Here is a 12,722-nt window from a genome sequence, read left to right on the forward strand (position 1 = left end):
TTTTTCCATGGAAAGAGTAACAGAATCTGATGCAGTGTCCAATCCATTTTGAGATAGTTTGTTTGGTGACTGCCTTTCCTTGAGTCCCAGCAGCATAGGCTACAAACAGTTGGTCAGACTTCCTGGTAGACTTTGTTCTGTCCAAGTAGTAGCGTAGTTGTCTGTGAATGTCTAAAGTATGCAACAGCTTTTCCCCTTTGTTTTGAGGTTTAGGAAAGAAAGTAGGCAGGCGAATTGCTTGGTTTAGAGACACTCTGGATATCACCTTAGGCATGAAGGAAGGATTGGTCCTGAGGGAAACTGTCCTGATGAAAGATGAGAAAAGGAGGAACTGCAATGAGGGCCTGTATCTCCGAGGCTCTTCTTGCTAAGGTGAATGCCAAAAGGAAAACTGTTTTCCAAGAGAGAAACTGCATTTCTGAAGAAGCTGCTGGTTCAAAGGGAGGAAGAGTTAATTTTTCCAAGACGTAATTGAGGTCCCATGCAGGAATTGGTTGTTTCCTTGGAGGTTTGATATTCTTTACACCCCTTAGAAACTGTCTTAACAAGGGATGCGAAAACACACAGGTGGATCACAGTTGTAATGTGCTGAGATAGCTGAAGCGTGGATTTTGATGGAATAGTATGAGAGGCCACTGTGAAACATTTCTGCCAAGTATTCTAATATCTGGGGTATGTTCATCAGTGATGCATCCTGACCCCTGTTGACATTCCAGATGATGAATCTCTTCCATTTTGCCGAACAGGTTTTTCTGGTGGAAGGTCTGCGTGCCTCCAGCAAAATTTCCTGAACTGTTTTGGAGAGGGAGTCATGGGTCCCAGTCATGGAACTCTCCAAGCTGTCAGCTTTAAGGTTCGCAGGTTCTGATGAACAGTCTTGTAATTGTGCTGAGTCAGGAGCTGAGGCCATAGAGGCAAGGGCCATGGTTTGGTGTGAGTTATGCTCAGTAGCAGTGGATACCAGTGTTGCCTTGGCCAGTCTGGAGCTATCAAAATTCCTCTTGGTTGTTCTGCCTTGATCTTCAGTAACACTTTGGTGAGTAAAGGTATCGGAGGGAATGCATAAACTGTTAGGGCATTCCAGCTGAAGGATAGAGCATCTGTTCTCCAGGCTAGCGGGTGATGTATCCTTGTGCAAAACCTTTCCAGATGATGATTGAGATGAGATGCAAAGAGGTCTAGGTCTGGTCTTCCCCATGCAGTTATTTGTGTGAATATGCGTGGGTGTAGCATCCATTCGTGTGGATCCAAGAAATTCCTGCTTAGCCTGTCTGCCAGAACATTGTCCTTGCCCGGAACAAACTGGGATTGCAAGTAGATGTTCAGTTTCAGGCAGTTTCCCCAAAGAGTCATTGTTAGTCTGCAGAGGGGGTAGGAATGAGTGCCCCCTTGTTTGTTTATGTACCACATGACCGTGGTGTTGTCTGTTCTTATTAGCAGATGACCTTGCTGAAGAGATGTTCCAAAGGCTTCTATTGCATGTATCACTGCCAACATCTCCTTTTGATTTATGTGCTGATGCATTTCCTTGGGAGACCATTGCCCTTGAATGCATCTGCCATCCATGTGCGCCCCCCATCCATGGTCTGAAGCGTCTGTTGTAATAGTTTGAGTTGTTGGAGCTTTGCTGAAAGGCATGCCTTCGTTTAAGTGACTCGCTTAAGCCCACCACAGAAATTCCCTTTGCAGGCATGGTATGAGTGGTATTATGTCTTCCAGGTTGTGGCTGTGTTGAGACTACAGGCTTTTTAGGTACCATTGCAGCTTTCTCATGTGTAGTCTTGCCAGAGGGATTAGAAGAATGCAAGATGCCATGAACCCCAGGGCCTGCAGGGTTTTCCTTGCGGTCAGGTGGGTTAATTTTGCTAGGCTTTTGAAGTAATCTGTTAAATGTTCTTGTTTGTCCTCTGTAAGGAAAGCCATTTGTAGCTGTGTGTTCAGCTTTGCTCCTAGGAAAATAATCTCTTGGGATGGCAGCAATCTTGATTTTTGCATGTTGACTGTGTATCCCAAAGCCTGCAGCAATTGAATGACATAATCCAAGTGTTTTATCAAGGTCTGTTTGCTGTCTGCTTGAATGAGGCAGTCGTTCAGGTAAGGGTATATTTGTATCCCCTGGAGTCTGCAATGTGCCACTACTGATGCCAGGCATTTCGTGAATACTCTGGGCGCAGTAGATAAGCCAAACAGCAATGCTGAGAATGGATAGTGCTCTGTTCCTGCAAGAAATCCGAGGTATCTTCTGCAACTGTGTCTGATAGGGACATGCAGGTATGCCTCCTTGAGGTCCAGAGTAACCAGCCAAGACCCCTTGCCCAGCATGGGAAGAAGTTGCTGTAACATCAGCATCTTGAATTTTGGCACCATGAGAAAAGTATTTAGAACGGACAAGTCCAAAATAGGCCTCCATTGCTTTTCTTTTCTTGGAACAAGGAACAGTCTTGAGAAAAATCCCTGGCCTTGTTCCTGAGGAGGAACCTTCTCTATTGCTTTTATTTGTGACAGCTTTGAGACTTCTCTGAGTGCCTCTGCCCTTTGAATTTGTGGCAGGTTTGGCATGCCTTGTCCTGTTGGTAAAGTATGGAAGTGGAACCTGTAAACTCTGTCTATTATGTCCAGAATCCAATTGTCCTTTGTTATAATGTGCCAGTTTCTTGAGAATAGAGATAATTTTCTGCCTAAAGGTGCTTCTCTTTGAGCCTTGGTAGGCGGAGTGATAGTTAAGTCATTGTGATTGTCCCTGTGGTGCAGGTGAACTACCTGTGCCACTTCTTTGATTCTGAGATTGCCATTGGCGGCCCCTGTAGGAGCCTCGGTATTGCCCTCTACCTCGAGCACGCCTGTTCTTTCCCCTTTGATACTTGTCTGAGTCTGGAAAGGACCAATTCTTTGTAGGCCAATTCCTGCTGAATCTGGGTGGCTGAACCTGGAGGAAATCTTTTACTGTTTGTACTGATTTTGCCTTCTCCTCAATAGACTTCAACACATCCTGAGCATTTGCACCAAATAGCTTCTGTTTATCCAGAGGTGCGTCCAGGAGCTTTACTTTAACATGATCCGGCAGTGGCTGCTCTTTCAACCAAGCATGTCTACGTATTAACAGCCCCTGTCATAGCTGCCCTACATGAAGCCTCCAATGCATCATAACCACACTGAAGAAAATGGTTGCTAACCTGCTGGGAATTATGAACCAAATCCTGCAGTGCCTTTCTATCTATAGGCTCAGGAGAGGCTAGTTTTTTCTGCAAATCATCCAGTAAGTAATCCTGGTACTTAAACATATGAAAAAGGCAGTTAAGTGACCTCATGGCAAGGGTGGTAGAGGTATAAACTTTTTTACCCCATCTCTCCAGGGACCTTGCTTCCCTGTCAGCTGGAAGTGGATTTTTGACCGAGGAGGAAGCCACTCCTTTGGGACCCTGTGAAATAGTTTATAGATCCACAGATTGGGCCTTAAAGAAATGCTTGTGAGTGTCAGGGACCCTGTAATATCTGTCTGGCTTGACAGGAGCAGGAGGGAGAGAATCAGGGGAAGCACTGGAGTCTGAGTACACATCATCCAGAACATCCAAAACTGGAGGGATAGCCAAAGGTCTGTGCTGGGGTAACTTGAGGAAGGTACGAAGCCTTTTCCTAGAATCAGAAAATTCCTGACCCTGCCACTTAAAATGCTCCCTCATGGAGTGGAGGACTTCACCGAAAGAGAAATCCTCCAGAGGAGAGGCTGAGGGAATGGATTCCTCAGCATCAGAGTCTTCATAGGCTCGGAAGGATTCTTCTTGGGTGTCTGAATGCTCTGAATCCCCAGAGGCTTCATCTGAAGAGAGGTTGTCTGCCTGCTCAGTTCTAGGCCTTTTTTCTGCAGGTGGCTGAGAACCTCTGTCTGGATGGGGTTGAGACCCCCTGATAAGAGAGAGATTAGATCTGCAGCAAGGGACATAATCTGTCCATCAGAAGAAGGGGCCTGAGAGGTAGGTCTAGGATGGGCCTTGGCCTGGCTGGCGGCCTTAGCACGTGCAAAGGCCTTGATGGACATGGATACAGGAGGCCTAGCTGCCCCACGTGCAGGGGTAACCTTGTCCACAGGAATGGTGTCGGGTAGATCGAGAACTTCGGTTTCTGGGGGAAAGTCAACTACCGGCACCGGTGTAGACTCAGAGACCGAAGAACATGGCAACGCGGTGTCATCAGCCTGGAGCGGTTGAATACTCGCTTCCAAAGGGACCGAAGCACTCGCGGAGGGCTTAGGAGTAGTATCGGTGGAGGACGCGGGCTGAGGGTGTCGGTCCCGGTCTTTACGTTTTTTGGTAGTCTGTGCTGTCGGTTGTTCCGACGGTATGATATAAGCGTAGGATTCGACAAAAAAGTTTTCGGCAAATTCTGCCCGGTGCCTGAGAGTGCTCTTATTAAAGCAAGCACAGGCAGCACAGGCCGAGACGTCGTGGTCTGGACCCAGGCAAGGGAGGCAATAAAAATGGAAGTCCTTATGAGGTATTTGTTTACCACAAGACAAACAATTATTAACTTTCTCAATTTGTTCTGACATTGGCTGAGGCAAGAAAAAATGTTCCCCAACGGGGTACTTAGCTTTTTAGATGACTTCGGTAACTAAAACACAGGAGCTGACCGACCGGCACTTGCGAACTGCTTCTGCTTCGGGCACTGCGCGGCAAGAAAGACTGAAGAAGATGGTGTCGGCTGATGCCTTTATACCCCAGCCACTCTGACGTTGGGGAGGAGGCAACATCAGCCGACGCCGGACCCAGACTTTGGAATCCGGCCGACCGAAGGGCTGCCTGAGGCAGGACAACCCATATGTTAGGACTGCAGTTGCATTCTTGAAGGACATCCAGTACTTGCCAGAAATTCTTGCAGCTCCTTCAGTGTTGCTGTAGGACTCTTGGCAGCCTCCCTGATCAGTTTTCATCTAGTCTTTTCATCAATTTTTTGAGGGGCATCCAATTCTTTGCAATGTCACTGCTGTCCCATATTTTCTGCACTTTTTGAAGACCATCTTCTCTGTGTTAAATGGTATATCCAATGCTGTGGAAATTGTTTTTGTACCCTTCTCCTGATGGATACCTTTCAACAGTGAGATCCCTTTGATGCTTTGTAAGCTCTCTGCGAACCACGGCTTTTGTTGTAGCAGGCAACAGATTACATGTCACGTAAATTCTACTAGGACAGCTGAACTTTATTTGGGGTTAATCAGAGTCTCTTTAATTGATGGCAGGTGTGTACCCAAGAAGACTGAATGCTGTAATTAAATCAAAAGGTGCTTCAATAAAGTATTAGTTTAAGGGTGTGCACACTTATGCAACCAACTTATTATATTTTTTTATTTTTTTATGTTTTTTTCCCCCTAACAGATTTTTTTTTCAATTGAATTGTACAGGTTATAGGCCACATTAAAGGTGGGAAAAGTTTTGAAATGATTTATTGTGGTCTCATTTTTTTATATCAGAAAAACTTGGCATTTTAACAGGGGTGTGTACACTTATATCCACTGTACCTTCTTTAATACCTTTAGCAAACCAGTAAAGCTAATCAATAGTTATGAAAATAAGTAATTTAACTGCAACTTTTTTTTCTAATGTAGCAAACTATCAATACCATGCTTTAGTGTTCCACTGACCTCAATTACTGCATTTGTTCAGGAACACGGACAAATGATCCAGTGAAAATTGATCACTCAGTTCCCAGAAGAATAGAATACAAAACAGAAAATATTAAGTTGCTAAGATGTACTCAAAAGGTAACAATATGAAATGTTAATGTGAAGACTGAATTATCAAAACTCTGGACTTGTAAATACCAAGTCAGCGATTGCCATAACTTGGACAAAAAGGGAATATTATGAGAAATGGCAATCTTGGAGTTGGTATACATACGTTTTGGCAGTGGGTGGCTTATCAACTACATCAAGGGGGAAGCCCCCTGCAAAACAGGGGTAAACAAGAAGAACGTTGTTTGAAAGTCACTCTTCTCCTGTATTTTCAGTCTTTTTTTTTTAAACAGTTTTTCAGGACACAGTACTTCAAGTCCCAGCATTTCAACAGGGGGCAGTGCTAAAGCAGGGCATGATGCTAGCAAACACAATGTGTGTAATAACTGCTGTGCAGAACACAATAAATCTTTGCAGTAAACATTGCAGACAAAGCCCAGGAGAAGATGGTAGTAGCTGCAGTGACATGCTGAATACAAGAGTAAAGACAGAGTACTGCAGCTCTAAGCCTTAGCATTTCAGCATTGGTTAGCACCTGCAGCTGGCTTTGCCATAACAAACCATTATAATGGAAATCATTTTCCATGGCAGTCACAACCGGACTGTGAAGGCAGATTTTGCCCCATCCCTCTGGTCATGCACAGGTCACTTAATGGTGATACTGACGTAATATTCAGTCGATGACCGTCACCACTTGCAGCAAGAGAAGTTTACTTGCATAAAGAGAAGCAGCAACCTTGTCTTGTCAGCAATTCTAAATGTTAATTTGGCATGTCAAGACAAAGTCCTTCTTAATGTATTCCAACACAGTTTATTAAAAAAATTACTTCTTGAGTTTCCTCTCAGTGCTGTTCTGTAACAAGTTGAAATACTATCATATCTTGTATATTTTTGGTCTATTAAACAAGTCTAGACACAGACAATTTGCACTAACATTTCACATGCCTGGAAGGCAGCCATCCGACCTAAAGTTTCTAAAAGGTTCTGAAGGCGCTGGCTTACAACTGCAAAAAACTGATCACTGAGGAGAAAGCTTCACTGAAAATCTGCAGTGAAAACCTACAGCCATCGATGCTTGTAAAGATCAAGTTTTTTGATACATGCATTTCATTCAGCCATTCAATACCTACATACCCTAGGAATCGTACAATCACATGGGATACGTGTATAACTTTAAATACGTGTTTATATATAAACACACATGCACACACACAAATGTCTGTGCATTTATAGATTTAACAGCTACACATACATGTATATGACTATAATATTAGATTCTGATTTAGTGCTTACTTCAATAAAGAATACAGAACAGTTGTGTAGAATCCTACCATAAGCATAGATGTCCTTCTCTGTATTCATCACATATAGGAGTTCACCTCTGGCTAACTTGTACGTCCGGCCAGTATACGAAAACCTACATACTGCTGCTAGATACGTGCAATGCTGCACATCCTCTCTCATAAGTCAGTCATAATGGGACACTGGGTATAAAGCAGACATCAGCACACATCAACCTCAGAACTGAATGTCGCCAAGCACCAGCCTGAACCTAGCTGAAAGACATGTCATCAGGAAAGACAGGCAAGCATCAGGGGAAGGCAGGGGATTAGCAATACTGCAACATATAGAAGAGAAGGACATCTATGGTTATGGCAAGATTTTACACAACTATTTTATGTCCTTCTATTCATGTCCTGCAGTATTCATCATATACGGGAGAATGCCAAAAGCTCATGCTTGGGAAAACTGGGGAGGAGGAGGAACAACAGAAGTTTTTTCTACAAAGCCATGTAGAATAGCCCTAGCAAAAGCAACCCTGAATTTGGAGAGGACATCTAGTTTATAATGCTTGGTGAAGATATGAACAGAGGACCAGATAAAGCTGCCTCCAGGATACATCAAGTGTCCAAACCTTTAAAAAAGATCTCAGAAGAGGAAACTGCTCTAGTGGAGTGTGCCCTCACTGAAGAAAAAAAGCTCTTACCATTTGGTTGAGTAATGGAAAGAGATAGCTTTACAAATCCAAGAAGAAATAGTTTGGAAACCGGTTGACCTAGGGCCCTGGGTGGTAGGACAAAACAGGCATTCAGATTTTTGGATAGGTTTGTTTTTTTCCAGGTAGTATCGGAGTTGCCTGTGCACATCCAAAAAGTGCAGGATTCTCTCAATTTTAGACTGAGGGGAAGAAAAAAGGTAGGACGATTTATGGGCTGGTTAAAGGATAATCCTGTTGATCACCCTGGGCATAAAGGAAGGACTCGTATGCAAGGAAACCCAGTCCCTGTGGAAAACTGTGAAGGAGGATTAGACATCAAAGCTTGCAGATCAGAAACCCTTCTAGCAGATGTAATGGCCATGAGCAAAGCTGTTTTCCATGTGCAATGTTGCAGGGAAGAGGAGCTTGTTGGCTCAAAGGGTGCCATCATAAGCTTCTCTAACACAAAGTTGAGATCCCAAGGAAGAGGAACTGGTTTCCTTGGTGGTCTAATGTGTAGGATGCTTTTATGGAAAAGTTTCACCTTTAACCTTCAGGCTATAGGCCGGGACATAGGCAGACAAGCTTAGACAGCTGAAAGGTGAGCCTTCACTGAAGAGTATGAAAGGTTACCTTTCATCAATTCACACAGTTAGGACAAAACCACCAGGACATCCACCAACAGTGGCTGTAGGTCCTTCTTGCAACACCAGATAGAAAACCTTTTCCATTTGAAAACATAGGATTTTCTGGCCTCCTGCAGAACTTGAAGCACATCCTCTGAAAATAGGCATCGAAAAGGAAATCAAAATCCTATCACCCACAAAGCCAGGTTCAGAGTTGACAGCTGAGAATGTATCAGAGTTCCCTTGTCCTGTGTGAGTAGATCCATCCTGTGGGGTAACTTGTGATGACTGCCCTTGGCCAGGTGCAGGAGAAAGGGCAACCAGTGCTGCCTTAGCCAAAAGGGAGTCACCAGCAAGGTTTTTGGTTGATCCTGCTGAATATTCAGTAGAACCTTTTGTAGAAGTGGTGGGGGGGGTACATACAGAAACATTCCCTTCCAAGAAAATGACAGAGCATCCACCTTCCATGCCAAGGGGTGTGTAACCCTGGTGCAAAAGTCTGGCAGTGGTCTGTTCATGGGGAAGGCAAAAAGATCTACCTGAGGCATACCCCAATGATAGATCAGTTCCAGAAACACATACCTGTGTAACAGCCATTCATGGGACTGGGTCATGGACCTGCTTAATGGGTCTGTCACCATATTGTGAGCCAAGGGGAGGTAAACTGCCTGAAGGGAGACTTGGCTAACTAACAGGCATATAGGGCCAGTCTGCATAGGAGGTAAGACTTCATTCTCCCCCTGCTTGTTGACAAACCACAGAACAGTTGTATTGTCTGTGAACCCCACCTCAGCACCCTTGGAATAAGCTTGGGTTTGAAGATTTTCAAGGCAAAAATCAGGGCTCTCATTTCTTTTATGTTGATATGTTCCTTTGCCTGTGTGGCAGACCACACAACCCTGGCCCTCCAGGACTGCAGCGCTGCACCCCAGCCTGTGTCTAAACCATGCATGAATTACTCTAGGGGAAGGGAGAAGTGGCTGTAGGGGAACCAGGGTTTTTGGTTACCTGAAGTATCTACCAATCCAACTCCTTTTTTATGCATGGTAGCAGTAAAATCATGAAATCCAGGGGGTAGGAGTGCTGCATCCAGAGCGTCTTTAGAAACAACTGAATTTTTCTCTTGTGCAGCTTGGCCTAGGGAGCCATGTGGATAGTAGATGCCATGAATCCCAGGACGCATAGGAGGTCCTTGGCAGTCATAGAGGGGAGGGGTAAAATTCTCCAGAAGTAAGAGGTGAGGAACAGCACCTTTTCCATGAGTAGGGAAGCTAGCATCTTGTTTGTTTGGATCTTGCAACACAGACAAATTTGGTCTTGTGAAGGGGTCAAAGGGGACTTATGATAGTTAATAGCAAAGCCTAGTCTCTCTAGAAGGGAAATGGTGAAGGAAAGACTCCTGAAGTAGGTCTGATGATTGGGCTTGGATAAAAAGAGATTGTCTAAATAAGGGAAAATCTGAATTCTCTGCAGCCTACAAAATGCTATGACAGGAGACAAGCATTTTGCGAGACCCCTAGTACCGTAGAGAGACCAAAGGGCAAAGCACAGAACTGAAAATGATAGGAAGCAACAGAAAAACATAGAAACTTCCTGAACTGAGGGTGAATGGGGATGTGAAGTAAGCATCTTTGATGTCCAATGACACCAACTGATGCTTGGGAAAGAATTACAGGAAGAAGAGAGGGCAAAGTCAGCATTGGAAAGGATGGGACTTCCAGAAAGGGGTTTAAGTGGGAAAGGTCCAGAATGGGTCTCCTGGGGCCATCCTTCCTTGGAACCCAAAACATTCTGGAGTAGAAACCTTTCCCTTGTTGAGCAGAAGGGACCTCTTGAATAGTTCCCTGAGAAAGATGGTCTGAGATTACCTGAGGGAAGAGGGCCATTTTGTCCTTTGGTGGTTGTGGGATGCCTCTGAAGGCAGGATAAGTGTCCCAAGCCATGAAATATCCTCTCTGGATGATGGAGAGGACCCAAGAGTTTTGGCTGATACAATTCTAAGTCACAAGAGAGAGAGAAAGAAGAAGGGACAAGGGAGTGGATGGCCCTGGAGGCAGGTAGTCACAGGATACAAGGTTTAGACTGGGACTGAAAGGGTTATTTCTGAAAAGGAGTGGATGAGGTAGCTGTGGAAGAAGTGCGTTTCCTAGGTCCTCTTTTGGTTTTTGAAGAATGGGGCACGACAGGATTCCTAAGAAAGGCCGTCTGTGTAGAACACCTCCTTTGGACCCTGGCAACAGGAGAAACCAAGATATGCTTCAGATCCTGTAGCTCTTTACCTTTCTCCTGTAAGGATTTGAGTAGTTCTGCAGCCAAGTTACCAAACAAAGTTTTAGTATCCAGAGGGGCATCCATGAGTTTGACCTTAAAGTCATCAGGCAGGGGTTGTAACCTGAGCCAAGAATATCTCCTTAAAACTGACCCAGAGGGTGCTGCACTAGCAGAGGCATCTGCAGCATCATAACTGCACTTTACTGAATGCCTCATAACCTGGGTAGATGAATGGCAGCCAGTTTTGCCTTGGCAGGAGAATGTGGAAGCTCAGAAAGGAGTTTCACTGCATCAGCAAGGAGACCCAGAGCATTTGGCCATGTGAGTCTGGTAATTAATTCCCCTGAAAGCCAGGGTAGCAGGGGTGTAAACCTTCTTACCCAGTCTCTCCATAACCTTGCTCTCTTTAGCAGAGAGCAGTAAGGAAGTAGAGGGCAATAACATGAAAACCTTGTCAGCTGAGACGGAAATGGTAGCTGGGTCTGCAGACGGAGCTTTAAACAGGAACTCAGAATCCCTCAGGCACCTTACAGAACCTGTCTGGGCCTTTGGTAGCAGGGGGTTGTGAATCTGAACATTTGGAAACAGCATAAATGCATTCAGGAATGCAGGCAGGACTGGGGGAATAGCAGACAGTGATGGAGAATCCATTTGCAAGAGGTCATAATACCTCTTTTGAATATCGGAGACTTGGCAGCAGTCCCATTTGACAAATTCTTTCATTTTTTGGATAGTTTCTCCAAAGGAAATATCCTCCCCAGGGAAATTTGTACCACTGGATTCCTCTTCTAGGGAGGCATACCCTAGGGTGAAGCTATCTGGGTGGAATAGGCCAATGAACTAACATCAGAGGATTCCTTCTCATCTGAGGAGGAATATGCAGCTGTCTTTTGAATGCAGTGGAGGAAGAAAAGGACTGCAAAGGTACAGAGGAAGGTGATGACTGGTGCAAGGCAATGAAGGCATGGAAAAGGCTTTGGGAAAAAGACTGCCACGTCAAGGGGGTGTTCTGGCGGACCAGGAGCCACATGTTTAGTAGTCACCTTTTTCTTTCTGGAAGTTTCCATGTGGTGGAATGTGGAAGGACCCGACATCGGACTACATTTGACTAAGCACATCCTCACGCACAGTGATTTGAGTGATGCCCCAAGGACCCTCAGAAATGATGAGCTGAAGTTTCCCCTTTTCACCCGAATCAAATGCTTGCACTTCCCTCTTGGACGTGCTGGTAGACTACTTCGGAGCTTCCTCTGTGGTAATGGCCAAAGGGGCATCCACTGTCTCTGGAAAGACTTTCGGGCCTACATCAGCCTTTGGAGGAATGTCCGAGAGAGAGAAGGTGCAGCTGGTAGATCAGACCAAGATTTCTTGGTCTTTTTAGTTTGTGGCTCATTCAAAGGACCTGTCACCTCTATCTCCTGTGCTAGGGTGCTTAAGACGCTAGTTCTGTAAGTACAGTTTAAGTGAAGCTAGATGGCTCCTTAAAGTTTTGGGAATGAACGATTTACAAATATCACAGGCAGTATGGTCGTGGTCTAGGTCTAGACAGAGCAAACAAAGGTCTGGGCATCTTTATGTGGAATCTGCTTTCCACACTGACACTTGCCCTTCCTTGATGACAAGAAATTACCACACAACAAAGCAGCAGAAAAGAAAATAGGAAGAACCCCCCCCCCAATAGGGTACTTACCTGAACAGTGGTTTAACACTAATCTGTTGAGCGAACGTCTGGAGCAGGCAATTGGACAGTGGTCAGAAAAGTTCTGAGGTTGGTGCGTGCTGATGTTCGCTTTATACCAGATGTCCCTTTATGACCAATGTACGAGAGAGGATGTGCGATGTCACACATACCTAGCAGTGGCATGTAGTCTTTTGTATACTGGCCGTACGTACGCATTAGCTGGAGGTGAACTCTCATATGTAATGAATACTGCAGCATATGAATAGAAGAACATCTATTATTCATTCATTTGACTGACAAATCAACTGAGTGATGCTTGGATGAATTCAGCAAACACTACTACCTGACAAATACTGTCCATGTGGAAGACAAAATGGAGGAGTAGTGTGTTTTAGGTAGTAATATTTCTTCGTCAGCTTTACCCAGCTTATTCTGACATTA

At 44.8% G+C, this 12,722-nt stretch overlaps 1 protein-coding gene across 1 annotated transcript in view; it reads right to left on the reverse strand.

The window, feature by feature from the left end:
• Positions 1-12,722, reverse strand: part of CAPN1 (calpain 1) — a gene marked incomplete in the record, with an annotated part of 860,468 nt that overhangs the window by 483,439 nt on the left and 364,307 nt on the right.

Source organism: Protopterus annectens, chromosome 6.part1 (genome assembly GCF_019279795.1).
Source record: "Protopterus annectens isolate FY-2018-M chromosome 6.part1, PAN1.0, whole genome shotgun sequence".
Classification (NCBI taxonomy): domain Eukaryota; kingdom Metazoa; phylum Chordata; order Ceratodontiformes; family Protopteridae; genus Protopterus; species Protopterus annectens.